General features: G+C 38.6%; 1 long non-coding RNA gene across 2 annotated transcripts; it reads right to left on the reverse strand.

Annotated features, from left to right (window-relative positions):
* LOC308189325 lies at positions 1-21,034 on the reverse strand. Of its 2 annotated transcripts, XR_013946290.1 has the most exons (4): positions 20,975-21,034; positions 17,618-17,821; positions 9,650-9,769; positions 7,906-8,692 (listed from the first exon to the last, which is right to left on the reverse strand). It is a non-coding gene; the product is annotated as an uncharacterized lncRNA (long non-coding RNA). The 2 variants fall into 2 exon arrangements; XR_013946289.1 differs by lacking the exons at positions 7,906-8,692; positions 9,650-9,769 and adding an exon at positions 1-1,747.
* Positions 21,035-21,292: the final 258 nt, after the last annotated feature.

Here is a 21,292-nt window from a genome sequence, read left to right on the forward strand (position 1 = left end):
AGAGACGAATTGCCCTCTGTTTTATCCCTTGTATAAACTCAGGCAAATGATGAAAAACTGCAGGAATAGCAGCTGTACAATGCTGATCCAATTGTCTGAAGTGAATGGAACTGCTAGAAGGCATAAAACTTGTGGAGTGCGCTGATTTCTTTGGCACCTGAAACCACGAGAAAACAATTGTTTCAGTGACAATGCACAGTCTCTGAAAGGTTGAGGTTATGACAAGGGTGGTTAAATGGTGGCTTTTGAATTGCATGTGGATTGTGAACAATGCCAGTACAGCATGTATGCCATATCTGCAGCTTATAATTGGTTGTTTGGCTGTGCTAGCACAAAGGCTGCTGGGCAATTCATATCCTCGGCTGTCAGAGAAAGCGAGCTGGCATCACTAGGCCTCTCTGCGCCCCAGATGTAGAGGGAGGCAGGCTCCCTCCCACCGGGAGCTACAACCCCCTGCAGAGCCATTGTCACCTGCACTTGTCACAAAGCAAAAAGCAGTTTCCAAGGACAGAGTACTGCTGGGAACAGCAAAATGTTTATACCCACTTTTGCCCATTTTTTCCTTACAGCTGCTGCTGCCAGGTGGGGTATTAGACATTACTGCTCTGCCCCAGGCAGGGCAGTTGGGCAGTGACTTCCCCTTCTCCTTGCTCCTCTTCTCCTCCCATTTTTAATCCTATCCTTCAGTTAGTGCTGGAGGGGAAGTACCACTTTAATTACAGTTCTGGCTCCGAGTTATGCTCAGCCACCTGGAGGTGACAGTGTGTAGCTAAGTGCTCAGGAGTTTATTCTCCTGCCTTCCCTTGAATGTGATCTTACCACTGTTCCAGGCTGCTTTCTCAGATCTGTAAGTACAGATATGATCATCTTTCATATTTTTGTCAGTGTCAATGGAAAGTGATATCTTCAACACCAACTGGAGATGCCAAGCAGCTAAAAGAATAGGGAATTTTGATATTTAAACAAGACCAACCAATGCAGACAAGACCAACTAGTCTAGAAAAGACCAAGCATAATTACTCATAATTACTCCAAATTTATTTTGCAGGACTTAACTATATACATCTACATAGAGTTATGATATACATTTACATGCAGTTACCTGCCTTTACTTTGCCACTGTATTTTTTTAGGGACTAAACCAATGAAGTTCATTTACCTCCCTGACTCCACCCTCTACCCCCCCAAAAAAAAACAAACAAGAAAAACAACAACAACAAAACAACCAAACAACAACAACAAAAAACAAAAACACAAACAAATAAAAAAATATAAACAAGAACAAGTAACATTAGGCTTTTTTTTTTTTTTGAACTATTATGGTCCAGTGTCTACCACGCTGACTTCTGCAGAGAAGCACCTTGCTATTCAGGCAGCTATTGAGCCCTGTGGGTTTGCAGTCAGAGCAAGGATCTCAGTGTGCAAGATCACAGAGGAGGTGAACTTTCTCATCAGATTTTCACAGCAGAAGACTTACTAGCTCTTTAAGGAAACTGAAACAACAGTGGTCACATTACAAGCTCTGGCTTGGATTTTAGAGTAATTGCATGATACATTCAAAGTCCAAAGCCGCCGCCGTTGCTCATCCACAAGCTCCAATGAGTAGAGTAGCTCAGCGGTTCATGTCAGGCAGGCAAGCTTGGCTCATCTTTTAAATAGCCATAAAGAACTTCAAAGGTCTTCAAAGAACTAGGAAACAGGAACCTCAAACTAGTTTTCTGTTTTATTCAACAGATGAGGTCCACACCTTCAGGAAACAATACATGGCATTTTGTCACTGACTGGATGCATCAGCTGGCTAATTGTGACTAAACAATTTTACAAGTAATGCAGCAATTGCACAGCAAAATCAAAAGGAATTCAGCACCACCTGAAGTCTGGAGTTAAACCCATGGCATTGAGACAGGTGCTTTAAGTTACAGGAGAAGTTTAAGGAAAATTGATTTGAGGCAATTTGTGCACAGAGGTGGCAAAAGGCTCTCTACAGAAATGGGCTGCTTTATTTTATATCTTCTTAAATCCAGATTCCGGTCCTTTCCCTAACTCCCATACAGCTATCAAATTACTCTGAGAAACCTGTTTCACTGCAATAGCTTTATTTGGATAGTTCAACTGTGGTGAAAAATACATCTTAAAATGAGAGCTCTATTATAATTTAATTTGTGTAGCAATTACAATGGGGTGTAAGGTTTCAGAATGTCGCCAGTCTGTGGTCTATTAGTATCAGGGTCTATTCCTGTTATTTATAAACATGCTATAATTTAAAATTAACTGTCATTTCTGTTTCCAGAACTTTATCAGAATTTTATGTGCCAGGATCTTTTTCTGAATAATGTAACTAATTTAATTTTCTCTCTTAGTAAGAGTGAAAATATTCTCTATCATAGTCTATTGGGGAGCATCCTTTATCACAACATTTGGCAAAGGCATTTCCAGTTTATTAAATACACTGTGATTTAATAATTTGGCCAAGGAATATCTGCAGGTCCTCTGAGAATTCTCTTTGCACATGTGGAATAGGTCCCTTTTTTTCTAGTAGAAATAAAGTAGTTTATAAATATTTTACTAATGTGCTGAAGATTACATTTTATTCTCATGCAATATTAGCTTCTCAAGAAAATTCTTAGAATATATTAAGACATAGGATGGTGTAGCTTGCAGTTACATGAAAACGCAAAATCCTGTTTTGTCTGTCACACCCTCATTCCTGTGCGATAGCTGCTTTCTCTTTTCAGAAGCTAGAGCAACATGGAAAAACCTTGTTCGCTGAATGACTGATGGGGTAATGAAAATTAATAGTAGCCCCTACATACACCATTGATTTTTTAAAATCACAAAGATTGACACCTTATCTTCGTATTTGAAACGAGTGTATGTCTGTGTGTTGTAATAAATGTAGGTATGCATGTATACCCTGATACCTGTGAGCATTGTCTGCAGACTCTGAGGAGCTCAGGGGCATACTTCAAATTCACTTCAACAAGGGCACCAGGCTGTGTTATAAGGATTTCGTAAAACTCCATCCCTTAGAATCTTGTAAGTAATCTCTTGGATATCCTACAGGCTTTCTTTCATAAAGCTTTCAACACAGAGTTGAGTGGGCTGTGCGTGTGTGTGTGAAGCTGCCCTGATTGAAATGCCAATATTCCCTCTCACGCGGCACTCTGAAATTTACTATTGCAATAAAACGGAAGCAGTCCCTTGCATACCAAACTGAAATGGCTGTGAAGAACAACCTCTGAAACCCCTCATTTATTTCATGGATTCAGTTTAATTGACATCAGCATTCAATCCTTCCTACTGTCCTATTCATTGTCTCCCTCTCCTGGAGATTCAGTCTGGATTCAGCATACAGCAAATTCATTACTGAACTGCAGCACCTCCCCCCTCTGAAAGGAAGGAGAAAAAGAAGTCACAGTGTAGACAGAATCATAAGCACCTGATCTTAGCCTTTTTTTTTTTTTTTTTTCCAGCCAATTCCTTTATCTACATTTTCCTGTTTTCTTTTTTCTTTTTTTTTTTTTAACTTTTAGGTGCTTCCCCTCCCTCACAGACTCCCACTCCAAGTCTCTGCTGAGAGAAACTATGCTAAAAGTATATTTTTATCTATAACCCTGACTCCAAAGAACCAGTGCCAGAGTGTAATAATGAATATTTCTGAATAACTCATGGAATGATTGATGGGCAAAAAAATATTGTAGATGATGTATTTTAGGTATATTATTTAATCAGCAGCAATAAAACTGCTCATTTTGCGAGGAAGATTAATTACTTATTTTAATATTAAAAGATGAGAATTCCTATAATGCACCATTTGTAAAAACAACCAAACCATCTCTAATCAGAGACTGGGAAGCACGTGCACAAACAGCATGCAATGTGAGCGTGTAGGCAATGATGAGATGAAAAATTGCACAGAACGGTTGAGGGTCACTAGTACCCATTAGTACTGCAAGAACTGGGGCCCAAAAGGTGTTTGAAATTAGGGTAGAGGACCTGGCATGGTGTAAAATGAAGAGAGCAAGGAGAGAGATATGGTAAAATTTTGCCTCTCTTGGGGAAAATTAAAAAAGAAAAAGAAAGGAAAGAAAAGAAAGAAAAGGAAGCAAGAAAGGAAGCAAGGAAGGAAAAATCTGTAGAGAAATAGAAAGAATGATACAGGGTAGGGGCTGGAAGGTCACGGCACATGGAGCATAACCTCCACATTAATGCAATTTCTTCAGGAAAGGGTTTGGGAAGAAGGATTCGTTAACATATTCGGGAGTACTGTGCTCCAGAAGATGCTTTTTAATGCTGAACACACAACCACCCTGATGTTCTTTTTAGCTTAAAGCAGACTATGTGGGAAAAAAGCCCCCAGAAACCTGGCTTTCTGGTAACACTCTCATGTTTGTGAGCTATCTGTGTTGTTTGTCTGACAGTAGTTTTTACCTGTGGGGACCACATAGCATTGGAGCTCAACAGTGGTGGGGGTGGTATTTTGGGTTAAAATGATTACAGACTCTAGGAGAACCACTAAAAACCCATGAGCTTATTGTGCACTAATAGCTTACCACATTTCTAAAACACGTCAAAAACATGGTAAAAGGTAGAAGCATCCACCAGTGGGATTTCACAGCAGATGCCACATCAATGCTATACAGCACGTCACCATGAGGACTTGTTTTTAGTGAAAGCAGAGCTGTTCAGAAAATGGAGCAAGTTTTCTGTGGCTCTTGTAGCTGAGAGATTAGAAAGGCCCTAAAACTTAATGTTAGATCTGGCTATGTCAAAGGACAGTCTCAACTTCTACTGTGAGCTTAGATTCTTTGTACATACCTGGTTAGTGGCCAATAGATTCAAAGTAGCTGAACAGAATAAAAAAGTCAGCTAGAAGGTAGAAGCACTGTTTATACTCAATTCAGTGGACATTTCCTAAGTAGTTAGTCCTTAAAAAAAAAAAAAAAAAGTAGAGGTACTACCAAAAACAACTAGAGGATCTAAAACCCTTCAACAGAGCTCTCTGCTAAGACACTCTGTGATAGGCTTTACAATAAGTTAATAAGTAATGGAACAGTGTGTATCACTCATTGATTAAATATCAATAAATAATTTAAAATGATCTGTAATTTGAATTGCTCCTGAAATTACATCCTTCCCCCTGTTTATTCTGTATACACATTGAGAGAGTTTTGTGGACTTTCCTTGGTTTAAACTCTTGATTTTGAAATTCTTCATAGAATCACTCAGGTAGGAAAAGACCTCTAAGATCATCTAGTCCAACCTTTATCAGAGTACTAAAGTCCACCTCTAAACCATGCTTCTAAGCTCTACATCTACACGTTTCTTGAAGACCTCCAGGGATAGTGTCTCAACCACGTCCCTGGGCAGCCTATTCCAATGCCGCACAACTCTTTCAGTAGAGAAATTTCTCCCAATATCCAAACCTAAAAAATCCAACTTCTCTGCAGTCATTAACATTAAGAGAAAATAGAAGAACAGTAGATAAACCATTATTTCAGATGACTATCAGGAATGGAAAAGAATAGATTCCCTGAGGTGAGAACAAACCCTTTCCTTGGCATATTAGCACTGGCTCCTAAATGTTCCTGTTGAGAGCAGAGTATGCAAGGGGTAAGAGAATATCATGTCTTTGTTCATGTAGATGTTAGCAGCTCTACAAGGAGCCCAGGTCTTCTCTTCAGTAACTCTCGTGCCCTGTTTTAGGGCAGCAGGATGTGATAGTGAGGTGTGGGTCCTACTGAAACTTTGGCTTTTCTGACATTGGTACAACTCATTGACTCAGTAGGCAGAATTTCAACCCATGTGCTGCAGCGCAGGGAACAAGCTAGCACTCGATGTTTAATTATAAGGGGTGGGTTGTTCAGTAGCATTTTACATCTGTAACGAAAAGAACCATCAGTCAAATCTTTGTGGTTAATTAACATGTTATTCCTTCTTGGCTGGATCAGAAGTAGTGGCCTGACCTTAATTGTGTCACTGTCCTTCTGCATTATACATTTTCCCCTCTGTAACAGAAAGTGAGGAACTTTACAAATTCTGAAGCCAAAGTAATGAGAATTTGTGTAGGTGGATGAAACACATTTCCCAATACATTGCCGTAGATAAAAATCACAACTATACTTTAGAGTAAATGAATGAATGAAATTTAAGACTGATGCTGCAAAATAAATTTGGAGTGGCTTTTTCTTGGTGGGGGGAAATCATTAGACTGTGAAAATTAATCACGCTGTGCACAGTACCCCACTGGCAAGGCATTACTCACTGCAAAATAATTCTGTTTTGGGACTTTGCATGTATATTAGATTAATGATGATTCAGTGTTTATTGAGTTTTTTGGTTCACATCTCAGTTACGCTTATGCCTACCAGACGGTCTTTATTTGTCACAGTATTTCTTAGGAATTTTTTTTGATCTTGGATTTGAGTGTGTGCATGATGAAGATGCTGTACAAATAAAAGAAGAAATAGAGCAATATTAAACATCACAGAAGACAAGTGATTGCTAGAGGTAGAGAAAGCAGATTATGACTACAAATAATAGCTTAAGAGAGAAGCCTGAACGGATCTGGATTAGGGTTCTAAGGGTAAGATTTTCAATCAAAATGTGTATCTTACTGTATTCCTAGACTTTCTTCATTTTGGAGATTAAAACTTAGAAATAAAGCTAAAGTAGGTCAGTTTCTAAGAAGACCTCTTTTCTTCTAAACAAGCCATTAAAATCTCATTGCCTGAGACACTTCAAATAGAAGTCCAGAAAGCCTAACATTGTATTATAAACATAACATAGAAGGAGCAGTGTAAGAAGTCAAAGCTGCTCTTCCAATCCCTTCCTCGCATGACAGTAACTTGGTTTGTGCCAGACCCAGGTGGCCCAGGTTCGGTCCTCACTTTTGAAGACTGCATATTCCAGTGTTACAAGCTGTCTTATAGAAAAACAAATCTTGGCCCCTGGTTTCCATGAAGGGACAGTGAAATCTATGATACTGCTTGTTTGGGAGATACTGATCTTGCCTTTTTTTTTTTTTTTTTTTCATTTTTTTCATTCTTGAATCACTTCCTGGAATAGGAAAGGTAAACAAAGATTTTGGAACCCATGAGAAATCTTAGCATCTTAGAGTTATTAAGGTTGGAAAAGAGCTCCAAGATCATCTGGTCCAACTGTCTCCCTACCACCAATGTCACCACTAAACCATGTCCCTAAGCACCACATCCAACCCTTCCTTAAACACCCCCAGGGACAGTGACTCCACCACTTCCCTGGGCAGCCCATTCCAATGCCTGACTGCTCTTTCTGAGAAAAAACATCTTCTAATTTCCAACCTGAACCTCCCCCGGCACAACTTGAGGCCATTCCCTCTAGTCCTATCGCTGGTTATCTGTAAGAAAAAGCTGACCCCCAGCTCCCCACACATTCCTTTCAGGTAGCTGTAGAGTGCAATAAGAGCCTCCTCTTCTCCAGACTGAACAGTCCCAGTTCCCTCAGCTGCTCCTCATAGGACTTGTGTTCCTTCACCAGCTTCATAGCCCTTCTCTGGACACACTCCAGGGCCTCAATGTCCTTCTTGTACTGAGGGGCCCAAAACTGAACACAGTACTCAAGGCGTGGCCTCACCACAGCTTAGTACAACAACCAACACCACCAGATCCTTTTCCTCTGCACAGCTTTCCAGCCACTCTGCCCCAAGCCTGTAGTGCTGCATGGGGTTGTTGTGACCAAAGTGCATGACCTGGCACTTAGCCATGTTGAACCTCATCCCATTGTCCTCTGCCCATCGAGCCATCCTGTCCAGGTCCCTCTGCAGGGCCTTCCTATCCTCTGGCAGATCGACACTTTGCCCCAACTTGGTGTTGTCTGCAAATCTTTCACTATTTCAGGTAATGGAATAGTCTTTTCAGTCTGTAACAAAGCTTTATGAACAGGAGTTAGGTTATACATCCTTGAGGAAGCGTTTTCCCATTGTAGGTACCAGAACATTTTTTGACAAATTTCAAGTAGAAGGACATCTTGCTATAGACAACCCTGATAATCCTTCAATGTACAGAAGTAGAAACTGGCATGACAAACTCTTGGTTCTGTTAATCTTGCAAGATTCAGTTAATAATCAGAGATGCTGCTCATGCAAAATAAAATGAAAATATAACTAGTACAGCTCTATAAATATAAAAAGAGATAATAAAAACAAAGAATAACCTTAGATAAACCTAAAACTCACGAAGTCCTTCTGTTTCTGTTATGAAGCTAACAATTTTCCTTCAACCGTAAATCAATAAGTCTTGAAATGTAACACTGAAGGAAAGCTAAAATGAGTTTGGAACCATATCTCTCAAAAACAGACAATACAAACAAGAATTAGCTGTGTCACAGCACTTTGTTAACAATGAAGAATAGGAGGCAGTGGCACCAATTGCTTGATACAGACTTTGAGATGAAAATTGTTTTCTGTTAAACTGAAATAAATTCAGACAGACTATAAGAGATAGTAGATGGCGTTGGTAGTGAAACATACTCGATAGCAGTTAAATCTGGCTCCTTAACTTGTTTGCTAATGACAATCATGTTAGAAGACTTTCAGTAAAATAAATAGATTTTTGACTGGAGTCTCCACTTCTTTCATAGAGTCGGTTGAAATAAACTGCCTATTTCTTCACACAGGCTATGGTTCTTCCCATTGGGAAGTACTCAGGAGTACCTAGGAAGAAGAATCAAAAGCTATACATATGTATATATATATATATATTTTTTTTTTTCATAGAAAGAAGAGGGGACAAAGCAAGCAGAGACTGGGAGATTTGGAAACCCTAAAAACAAATACCTGATATTTTGCCATGCACAACAAAAAGAACAAAAGTGCTGGTGTTCATGAAGTGTGAACAGCAGCTCTGATGAATAAGACTGGTACGCCTATGCAGTACACTAAGAGCTGAAAACCAGATAGTGCTTGGTGTTAATTGAAGTTGACCTTTTCTATTCCAGCTTTTACATGCACTGTATTATCCAAGTAGTGATTGCAGTAATGTAGCACATGGTTAGGAGCTTAGAGGTAAAAAGAATGGGTGACATTTCTGAAAAGATGTATCTGGTCTTCACCAGGTTTCTTGATTCTGTATTGAAACCTTTTCCCCCTTTGTATTTCTTGATTCTATATTGAAACCTTTTGCCCATGCCATGTGTTCAAGTTCTGAACAAGTTTTCATTTTATAGAGTCACTACTGAAACTATAATCACAGCTGGATTGGGCACCATGTCTCACAAGCCCAAGGCAACTTGAACTCACTGTTTTCATGGGACACAGTGGCAAACGGAAATTACAGCATCCCTTGCCCAATTGCAAACATTCCTGTTTTCCTGACCTCTTTCAATTTGAAGAAGATAAAAACTGTCAAAATTGTCTTCAGGCAGTAATTTTTCAATAGCCATTGGTGAAAAGCACTCTATTTTAATATCTGTGCATTTTTATACAGAACGATGTAGATACACAGAGTGAAGAGATTTTTCAGGCATTATACAGCCCTTTAGTAAAGTTCTTTCTCACTAATCTACGTCTATGCCTTTAAAGATGTCAGTGGAGAGTTTCAGGAAAACAGTTGTTTGCTCCTGCTCTAAATTTGGAAAAACAAACAAACAAACAAGCATGCAAATTCAGTACCGTCATTAGCATGAGTGGTATATGCCTCATCATAAATATCCTTTCATGCCATAGAGTGGGTGAGGAATTTTTTTTTTTCACCTAACAATAATCTTCACTTCTGCACAGCTCTCCTCTGGCCTGTAGGTGTCACAGTCAGAATATGGATGAAACAGATAAATATTAGTATACTTTTGTGAAATAACTATTTCTCAAAACCAGTGCTTTTTATATGTAACTGCTATTATTTATTGAAGCTTTGGAAGTGGAGAAACTGTTCTAGTGTTTAGAGAAGCATAAAATAAAAAGGATTTCTTTGCATATTCTCTACCTCCAAAGGTGAGATTTTTCAGGTTTATCAGCTTAAAAATACGTTTTTCTAAAGTCTTATCCTGAGGCCTGCAGATGTGAACTTGCCTGTCTTTATTCCATTCCTCTCCCATTCTCCTTACTCTTGCTTCTTCTCAATATTTCCATATCTGAGAAAAGACTAAGTGAACTGACTTAAAATACTGAAAGAGAAGCATGTTCCTCTTCTTCTTGACAGGGCAGGGAGATGGGCTGTGGGAGTAATAGGCCACAGGAAGACGCTGCGGTAAATATGAGGAAAATAGCTAAGGAACCTCAGTAGCATCAAATAGCAATTCTCTACTCTGTAGCCTAGTAAGTAATTAAAGACACCAAAGCTTAGATTTACCCAGGCTAACTTCATGCACTTCGCTGAACACCTGAATTAAAAACCTTGTCACACCATTATCAGTGCAACGTTTAAGCATCTCCAGGAGAGCATTGGTCTACGTGAGATCTCAAGTTCTTTCCAGCTACACTGGAAGCTAATGATCAACTCCTAACATGACCTGCAAGGTAAATATACAAAGTAATATGGGGTGAATCTAGGCCACTTAAGACTAATGATATAGTAGAGTCTGCTAACGTGTTAATAGGCTGCTTACATAAATGTTATTTAATCTACCATTGCTCTGCAAACAGTCTGTAAACAGAGTACCGCTTGGCCAGTGCTCCGCTACTACAGTTTGCAGAAAGTGATGTAAAGCATAATTATCCTCTATGGAAGTTTCAGCAGGAATTCCAGTTCATCAAGGAAAGAAATCTTGAAGTCTTGAACATTTTTAAAATACATAAAAAAGTGAACGCATAGGAACATTTTGGGGTATGTCAATTTAAAGCTTTCCCTTTAATAACTACGTGAAAAATGGGACTAGAAATAGAAAGTTCTATAACCTAAGCTTAAATGTACAGTGAAAATAAGGATTATAATTTAAAGAATATTGTCATGTGATTAATTAGAATTAGTATCCTCCTGTCTTGAGCCTTCTTTTCTTTACATTGAAATAACTGACATATATGACTATATAAAATATAGTCATGACATATATGAAACATCTATGACATATAACTATGACTAAAACATATAGCTGAATCCTTCATGAGTTACCATGAGTAAACCATTCTTTGATGTCGTTTGGAAACATCTAACTTGTGATGTAGGACCCAAGGTGGTAAAAATAGAATACTTGATTTGAACCATGAACCCCTCTTCTGGCCTACTAGAAAACTCAGTAAAAGATTTCCATGCTTATTGCCACAGACATTCATTTATAAAAAAATCTAATTTAAAGCAATGCTAATTGCAGCATGAAATCAGGCTTTAGTAATTCTGGATAGGAAAGAATCACCAAGTGTATACTGAGGACCCCAGAGCTTGACATTTCTGTGACTTGTGGGTTTATATTCTAATTTGCTCATGTATTTCCAAATAATGATACAATCTTCTGCAATAATTTTAAAATAAAACTGGAGGTCACACTCAGAATTTCTTGGAGCTGTGTGGCTTTTTAAGCTCAATGTTATTATTTACCATTAACTTGCTGAAATAAATAATTTAGGATTTCCCTAGCTAAAGCAGCTAAGGGCTACCTTTGAAAGCACTAAAGGATGTTTACAGCTGATTTTAAAATCCATTTTCATTACCTGGATATTTCTTTTCTGAACCGAATATTTAAAAACCTTCTTAAAGTAGTCTAAATGGGACCTTGAAGTTCATGCTCTGTAATAATCTTATTGCTGACCACGTTACACAGTGAAACACTTCACCATGCATTTGCTGCAGACTGTTAACCCTTATTCAGCTGCAACATGCAGAACATCACATGCCAGGAGATGATGATAGTTTTGTCCATGTTCTAAGCCTAGCCTCCTCCTCTCAGATACCAGTGTACTTCTGCCAGACGTTGTGTGCCCTTAGAAGAAGCTGTGGAGGTTTAACTTTGTGGTCTTTCAATGTGCTGGCAAGTATCATGGTAAGAAAATGGTGCCTGGATCTCTCTCTGCACATCTTTTAGCTGACACCATGTTTGAATTGCTGTTGAAGACAACAGGAGTAAAAGGTGCTTAGAATCAGCTCCTTAATTCTAAAAGGGCAAGACTTGAGGACACCATCCAGCATTTCCAAGAGAAGGCAAATCAGTTTAAGTTTTGACAATTTGGGGTCAATTCTGAGTGCAGCAAAGTTGTATAATCATTTTTGTGTACAGAAATCTGAGATTTACAGAGATATTTTTTATTCTCCTCAAACTAGTACTGGCTGAATGAAGAATTCCTGCCTGTCCGACTGTTGCAGAACTGCGTTTGACTTTGTTGTGCAAAGTTTTGCTCTGGCTAATCTAGGAGTGCGAGCAGCACTAGGAATAATACCGTGCTCTGCCTATGTCGGAAGACTGAATCTAAAGCATGTGTTATCGTCTGTCCCTTTCACGATCTCCATGTCATTCAGAATGATAGAGAAAAGATTAATTAATTTCACACAACTTTATATCTCCACTGTGTAGATATTTACACTTCTGAAGGAATCATCCTTGGCTCCCCTTATAGCTAATGGGGAGAAATAGGCACTTCAAAAGCATGATTTCTGACACAGCTAATTGTTGCTCCTACGTCTTTTTCCTCCATTGACTCTGAAAGTACTCCAGACTATTAGCTCAGAAGTAAACTTGCATTTGGTCACATACATCAACCAGCAAAGCCTGATCCTGTACATTGAAATAACTGACATATATGACTATATGAAATATAGTCATGACATATATGAAACATCTATGACATATAACTATGACTAAAACATATAGCTGAATCCTTCATGAGTTACAACAGCCTAGTTAGAGTAGACCACACAATGGATTAAAACTCAGAGCAACCAAGAACACAGGTTGTTCAGAAAAAATGAACAAAACCAACTATGTCAAAATGAATAAAAACATTCTCTATCATCTAATCTATTTTTATCTATTTTAATCTAATCCTACTTGGTAGGTCTAGGACATCTCCTCTTTAGGATTGAGATGTTACTGGTGCAAATGGAAAACATTTTTACATAGGCTGCTGGGAGAGCAAGTGGAATGAAAAGAGTTTGGAAAAAGTTTGTAGAAGAGAAAGAATGACTCTTCTTTAGAAACCTTGGATTTTTTTCACCTTTTTTAATATGTCTAGGGATTTCTTGTGCCCTTGCAAATATTATAGTTCACTTTTTTTTTTTTTAAGCTAGGTAGTCAGCACACAAGTGACATTTTTATTTTTATTTTTTAATATATTTTCTTTTCTTTTCTTTCTTTTGCAGGCTCTGAAACTTACTGTTGCAACAGGAAAGAGATCCAACAAAGGCTTCCTGCCAGAGACAACATTCCCTCACCCCCCAGGATAGTCTATTAAAGCAATAGCATCAATGTTTAGGAAAAAAATCACTTTTTCTTCCTATTATAAAAGAAAAAGAAGGAACAAAAAAAGTAAACAAGAAAAAGCATTTTTTCAAGCTCTAGACAAGGTCCAAAGCAGAAGACTTTCATTACTGTCATCAGAAAAAAACCACAGCATATCAAGAATTGAGTTTAGCAGCCTTACTCACTTCATCAACCTTATCCCTATAGGCAAAAATTGTTATTAATTATTATTAAAATTTCTTTGGTATCTGAAGGACTATTCTCATGAGCAAAAACTGCACTGATTTCTGATGTTTCCTTTTATAAACCTATAAACAATCCCTCAATATATCCCAGTAATACTGGAATGTTTAAGGTTCAAAGTGGTTCAAAGGCACTATCACTTGGGAGACTTACCTAGCCCCATAGCTTTTTAACTCAGATAACTAATTAGCATATGATTTATGAATGCTTCGTATCAGGGAAGAAACCTCAAGTTATTGGAAAGTGTCTTTCTCAGAAAGTTGTCCTTAAGGAAAATTTTATAAGGTTTCTTTACAAACAGCATTATTTCTCATTCTATGAACAGGGGAAAATCCTGTAGAGCTCTTTTAAGTCCCAAGTAGTTGGATGCAGCACATCTCAATACATTTTTTTCTATAACATTCTAGCAAGCAGTGAGAACTTTTTTTCTTTTTCTTTCTTTCTTTTTGTTGATTTATTATTTATTTAAAGGTTTTCTATGAGTTAACGATGTTCCTATTCTTCTAGGGAACATCTTAACAGAAAGAATTTCAGAACTTGCTGTTTACCAGGATGAAAAAATGCTACTGTATGCTAGGGCCTCTGCTCTCAAGAACATAATGTGGAAATGTTAACTAAATAAAACTAAAAATAATACAAGCTGTTTTTAAGGTACTGCTACAGGTTGGCTACCGTATGTGCTCCTTAGTATAAATATAAGTATAAAAAATCTTGGAGCCCAACAGAGCTGCAGCAATAAAGATGGACATGAATTATATAGTTTAAATTATTTACAACTTCATAGTGTCTGTGGCTTTAAATTATTGATGCTAGTGACAGCAGCTCTCAATGAGACAAAGATTCCACAGAAACAGCAGCAGCAGCAAGCTATGGTGCTGGAGACTGGTCTTGTTCAGACCTTCCAATCCTTATTATTAAGGAAAAGTGTCTCTTCTCTCATGTTAGTGGAGCAGAAAGAATAGGAAGGGAGATCATTATTAAAGGAGAAGTTTCCTGCAATATTTTTTGATTATAGTGTATCTCTCAGAATTCTTAGGATAGCAAAAATGCTCTAACTGAGCATGAAAGAGGTAGATCTTAGCTGTAAGTGACTGCATAATTTTTGCTGTAATACTTTTTTACATGGAGGGTTATAACAGCAAAAACATCCTTGCTGCACTGTGAAGGATGAGGAAACACTGTGTTAGAGACACTTCATGGGGCACATTTGTCACCACCTATGCACCACAGTGCATTGTCTAGAGCAGTGTAACTCCACATCAAGGAAATACCTCCAAGACAAAGGTATTAGCTTCTCCAGTTGTGGTAGAAGCACTTGCACCTCTGCTGGTGTAGCAGCAACAATCAGGAGTACTGCAGATCATCTGTCTTCTTTATTACTGCTGCTCTTTCCTGCTGACCTATGCAGCTGTAATCTCCTGAATCTGTCTCTGTGTATCTGACTTTTCCTAATAAAGTTCTGTTCCTTTAGGTGCCAAAGGACATTCCTGTTTTTAGTATGGTGGTGCAGGGCTCTTGTTTTCTACTAGTTTATTCAATTCCACAGCCACAATGCATTAAGTGAAATTCATGAAAAGAAAGGAATAGCTTGTTGTGCTATTCGGATTTAGGGGGCTGGTTGGACCCATTAACACTAAAAGAAAAGATTCCCGATGTGAAAACAGCAGTGAGTAGTGTGTGCACTGCATATGTACTTGGGAGTGGAATAGAGCTGTTTGCAATGTGAAATTGCATCCTGTGCTGCTGGGGATCAGGTGCTGAATTGTATAAAGACAAGTGCTGTATTAAGAATGGGGAAATGACTGAAGAGCGATTCTCTGTAGAGAGTGATTTTCAGTGGAGGAGGAGAATCATACCTCTTTTGTGTCCTCTTACGTGCACAGATGAAGACAGTCAAAAGTCTTGTGCTGTCCTTTCGGGAAGAAAGATCTTAATGACTTACAAAATAGTAGTAGGCACATGGACACATGCCAAGGAGCCTGTGAAGCTGCAAGGAATGAAGGGTGCTTTTATGGTTCTGGTTAAATATCATTGAAATGGGCTTGGATTAATAATATTAGGCCATGGCTGCTCTCTTCTCGCAGGTCACTTAAAGGCAGAAGTCACACCACAGGTCACTAAAAGGCAGGAGTCACACCACCCCACAGGATCTAAAGGAGGCTCGTCTGTATAGCCTAGAGGGGCTTTCAGGTCTGCAGCTTTACATTGCCCAGGGCATTGGCCTCGGGGGCTATCTCCAGCCCATTGGTCATGCAGAGAAGATTGGCCTAAATCCACATTGCTCAAGGGGATAGTCTGTCTCTGCAGGGGAGCAGCCCCGTAGTGTTTCACCTGAGTCCTGTGTGGTGGCCATAAGATAATTAAAAACAAACAAACACACTACCACTTTCATTTTTTTCCCATCCTTTCAAACTGAGCGAAGTAATGACAGCAATGTGTTGTAACAATGTAATGCGAATACACTAGGGATAATCAGGAAACAAGGGCTCAGGACAGTGACAGAACTAAGCTATTTGATATGCAAATATACTGTACAAGCTTTAGAGACCCAATACCAGATTTGCATAATTGTATTTGGGTGGTCATGACTGAAGCAGTATTACGGTGAGAATTTAAGGAATCAGACAAAAACAAACAAAAAAACACACAAAAGCAGGGATAGAAGCTGGTAAGGGTCACCAGAGAAAAAGCAATGTAAGGAAGCTTTTCATGCGAATACCCTTTAACTAAAGAAGTCATGAGCAAAGAAATGGTCTCGTTTGATTCCTTCAGTGTTTACGGAAGAAGAACAATGCTGTGGAAACACACAGACTTGCCAAGATAACGAAGATGTTTGATTCCATCATCAGTTTGCCTTCTTTCTACTAACTACACACTGAGGCCTGACCTTTGGTTGCTTAGGTCAACTGTATCTTGGTCCCACCTCCTCAAATCACTGATGGAGCATATTGCTCTGTCACCATTTACCTGACCTCACTGTCATAGCTTGCATGTTCACAGTATATTTATTGTGAGCTCAGAGTTTCTCACATAAGGATCCTTCCAGCAGCAGTTAATAGCAAGACTGCTGACATCATAAGGAAATGGATAGCATCATCTGTGATTCTAAAATATGTGGTGTTCAGGTCATTAGCTACACAGTACTGACATCAGGTAGCAGTTAAAAACATGAAGGTTTTTTGATTCTAGCTTGCAGAATTCAGACGGAATATTTCATTTAGTAGTTTAACCATTTGTGGCATAGAAGCAGAAAAAGTAAATAATTATTTGCTTTATAAACAATACTGAGGAGGTGATACCAATAGGAAGATCTCATGGACAATGTGCCACAAAGAGATGGAAACTAAGGACTAGAAATATTTGTATAACATGGTGTGAAGAAAGCATTTGTAAACAGAAAACTAACATTTCTTATTTGTCTAAGTCTATCCTATGTGTTCCTTTAAAAACAGAAAATTTGCTAAGTACATTAATTCATTATATTACACAAACCATTGTATTCAATATTTTGTAAGGAATATAGAGATAGACAACTATACTCATTGCGTCAGATCCTTCTCACCCATCTTGTGGGTTTATTGTCTTTGACTGCTACTGAACATAACAGGGTCTGAGGTCTTTCATTTATCCTAGCTATAGCAAGGACTTTGTGCAGTGACAAAGCCGAAATATGTCCAACTATGTAGATTCTTCTACCAAATGTGGGTAGATTTCTCCAGTACCTGGCTACCTGAGCATCTCAGTCTCTGACATATGTTTCTGCATCTTCCAGAGAGTTAGCAAAGCACCAGCACATAACAAAATAGGATTTGTTAGTCATGTCTTACAGGTGGAGAACTGAGGGAACCAGGCAGTGCCCCAAATTAATCAGCTGGTGAATGGCAGAGCTAGAACTGCAGATCCCCTGAGTCCTAAGCACAGTGTGACATCCTTTGGGCACGAGCTGATTTATTTATATATATATATTTTGTCTATGTCATGGTGAAAATCATCCACAGTGTGTAGAACTCACCTCAAGACTTTCACTTAGGCTACTGCCCTTCCTACTGAAGACTTCTTTTTGGACAGAAAGATCCCAGACTGAATTTACCTTGCAGTAACATGATGGGAGAGGCAGAGAGCTGAAAAGGCACTATGATTCCTTTTACTCAGGAGGAGAGGAGTTTCAGTTTGCACAATGGTTTATCATTCCCGAAGATATGGCTAGAAGGTTGGCCTAGGAAAAAAATGCCTGGGTTATCACAACTGTAATATATTCTGCACTCAGTCACCCAATACAGGCTCCTGTTCAGACATGTCTTTGGATATGAACATTTTTCTTCCCCCTACCAAAATACAGTTTATTTAATTTCTGGATTTTGACCAGTTTCTGTACGATTATATTTAACAAACCAAAGAAGACCACAGTAGTGAACAGCAGGTGGTGCTAAAAGACTTGGAATTAAGAACTCTCCTAACTCCAGGTCTCTGTCACGGAAGAAAGAGGAAAACAGACTGAGCTTTTCCTCTTATCTGCATAAAAGAAGTCTAATTAGAGATTACACAGATACGATGACTAATACACCTACACTTGGAAACAACAACAAAAAAAGATCTGAAGCCCTTTTATACCACTAATTTATGTGGATATTTAATAACCTAGAAAATTGTGGTGACATGGTGATATTCAGCCCAATTCATAGAAAGCTCTTTGTTTCCCTTCTTTTGGACTTCTGTTAAAACTTCAGATGGCAGATATTTAGGGCTGGTAGGAAACTCAGTATCAGAGTGAATTTTTGCCTGCCAAAACATTGAACTTCAACTAGTAGGTGGAAAGATAAAGAGAACATTTTCAAGTGGATGAGAGGCAGAGGATACTTGCATTGAATTCCAGTGGAAAGAGAAAAAGTTTTGATTTTTTTCTTTTCTTTCCTGCCCTCTTATTTTCCCTTTCTGTTTATAACCATGGTAGATAGGAGAATAATGAATCCATCATCAAAAAACTGACACAGTTTCCCTGCTATTAGCACAGTACTTATTTACTGTCTCTTTGGGCACCTGATCCCCAGTGTAATATAAAATGCAGTTTTACACTTCATTTAGTTTCACAAAGCAAAGTTTGGTAATTTGTGCTACTGCTTTAAAAAACAAAACAAAAAACAAACAAAACAAAACAAGTTTTAACTAGCCCGTCAGAGGAGCCTACTTCAAGCTCCTAAGTTCCCACAGCCTTTACATGGAGTAGAATAATATACTACATTTTAAGAGGCTTACACTTTTTGCACAGATTCTGGACTACAAAGTAGAAAAACTTTAATAAGAAACACAGATTTGAGTAACTGCTATCAAAGATTCAAAGCACAGGCAATAGCTTCATATACCAAAATGTTTGTATCTGTATTCAAAACATTAGGACAAGAGCATTAAAAAAAAAAAGGATGGAATGGGACAAACTCCTAATACCATTTCATAGTATATTATAAGAAGAAAAAAAGGTAATTTAGTTATCTTGTTTTGGGTTATCAGTACCCAATAAATTCTATAGAAAGCTTGACAGCTTGACATATGAAGTGACAAGGAAAGACATGTAAACTTATTTTTAAATTTAATAACTCGGAAAGGATCATGCATTCAATTAGTACAACAGTTATAACAATATCTTCCATTTTATTTTCCTGTAAGGGCAGAACTATAAAACATGGATGCAATGTTAATAAAAATTTTTTAAATATCTGTGGACTTCAGGAAGAGTAACTTTTTTGTTTGACTTTCTTGGCACAGATAAAAATACAGTGACATGTTCATTTGTTTTACTCAAGGACAGAACTGTTTATGTTTTTATAACAAAATCACTCACAAATTTAGATGTCTGTTTTAGAACGCAGAATTAAAAATTTCTTCCAGCTGAGAATTAATTCAGAGAAGAAACAAAATTTGAATTTCACATACTTTTCAATTTGGCACACAGGGAAATCCCACAAATAAAAAATATCAATATCACTACTTCTTCAAAAGTTTTATGGCTTATGATTCTGAACCTACAGATGTTGTAAAGAAGTATTAATGGGTTTTGTCATCAGATGGAAATTCCTTATTCCTCTTTTCATGCAACAATGTCATAGGTGACCAGTGAAATACTTTCCTACATAAGAGACAAACTGGAAAATCTTTTTGAATTCCTTTGGCATTCACTGAAGCGTTTCACATGGCTTCAGGGTATACCTCTCTAAAATTTCTAAAATGGAATAGCAGCCTATCTGGCTGAGTGCCTTTAATTGTTTGTAAATAGAAAATTCCTTGTAGACAACTATCAGTAGAAAATTATGTGTTTAAATGCAGGATTTCACTGTTACGATGTGCACTGTTATTTCTGGTAGCTCTGTAACTAAATGTTCAGATGTAATATTTGAAATGAGAAGTGTGATTTTCTTCCTCTCTCAGATGGCTTTTTAACTGCCTATGACTTCTCCCTGCTGGACAACCAACCATCCCAGCAGGAGCCTCATTTCAGACTCTATTATATGTGAAGTCTGTGTACTACAACATCATCCTTAAATACATTTAGAATAACCTGTTGCATATTACGTGCCTTCCCTCTCACAACAACTCTTCTCACTTGTTTTTATAGCTTCTCCAGATGCTTTTATGTTAAGGACAGTGGCTTGCTTTCTTCTTTTCTGTGCTTGTGCAGTGAGATTTGACAGTCTTCCCTAGAGACTTCAGACTGAAGTTTTGCATTTGAGAAAGTTGTCATGGAACTTCTCTTACCTTTGTGATTCCCTCAGCTACCCTCTGCTAGTTTTAATCTTGTTATCTCTCAGCTCAACACATGTCAGCTGGGAAGTGCTTGAGCTGAACATGCTTAGGCCATCTTCCCCTCTGATATAAGGGTGGGAAAGTACAGATCAGCTAATCTGACTCTAGGTCATCCTACATGGCAAGCAGAAGTCTGTTTTCTTAAAAAGCACGGACAAAAAGTTGTATTTTATTACTGCTGCATAGAGCCAGGACAAGTAAGCGTCACATAACAGGAGATCAAACACCTCATGTTGACTTAACTGTACAACATATGCCTGTCTTAACAGGGCTGCTACAACGTAAGGTTGCTCTTCTCTGCAGGGAGGTTGTGGCTGTCAAGGAGCTACGTGAGCAGTGCTGCACCACAACTGGGCTGAGCAGGGGGCCAGAAGTGGCCCCATAGCAGGCCAGCCCCCACAGATAGAGCACCATCCCATGAGTGGGTGAGCAGAGCTGGGGGTGGTAACAAGGCCCATCCTCTGACAGAGTGAGGGCATGAGCCTCTGCCCAGAAGCAGCACAGGCAGGGCCCCAGGCAAGGATGCACTGTAGGCCCCACATCTATCTAGAAGACAGGACTGGAGAGCACTTACCTACAACATGTCCCAGGACCAATCTAATAAACAAGACTAGATTCATAAGTGCAATATGGCTTAGCTCATGCAAGGCAGAGCCTTGTATTTAAGCTGGGCTCAGCTTAAACGAGGCTCATCCTTAATTGAGGGTGTGGGAAGGCTACAGGTGAGGCTGGTTGGGGCTGTTAGTGCTCACAGGGCCCCGGTGCTAGCAGCTGAATCACTGGCTCTTTTGTGGTTGAAAAGAGCATCAGCTGTGAAGCGTGTGTTCTTCAGCTAAGAAACAAGCTCATGCACATGAAACAAGAGGCTCAGAGGGCTGCATGCTTTAGTGAT

The sequence above is a fragment of the Anser brachyrhynchus genome (genome assembly GCF_964034855.1).
Source record: "Anser brachyrhynchus genome assembly, chromosome: 2".
Lineage (NCBI taxonomy): Eukaryota > Metazoa > Chordata > Aves > Anseriformes > Anatidae > Anser > Anser brachyrhynchus.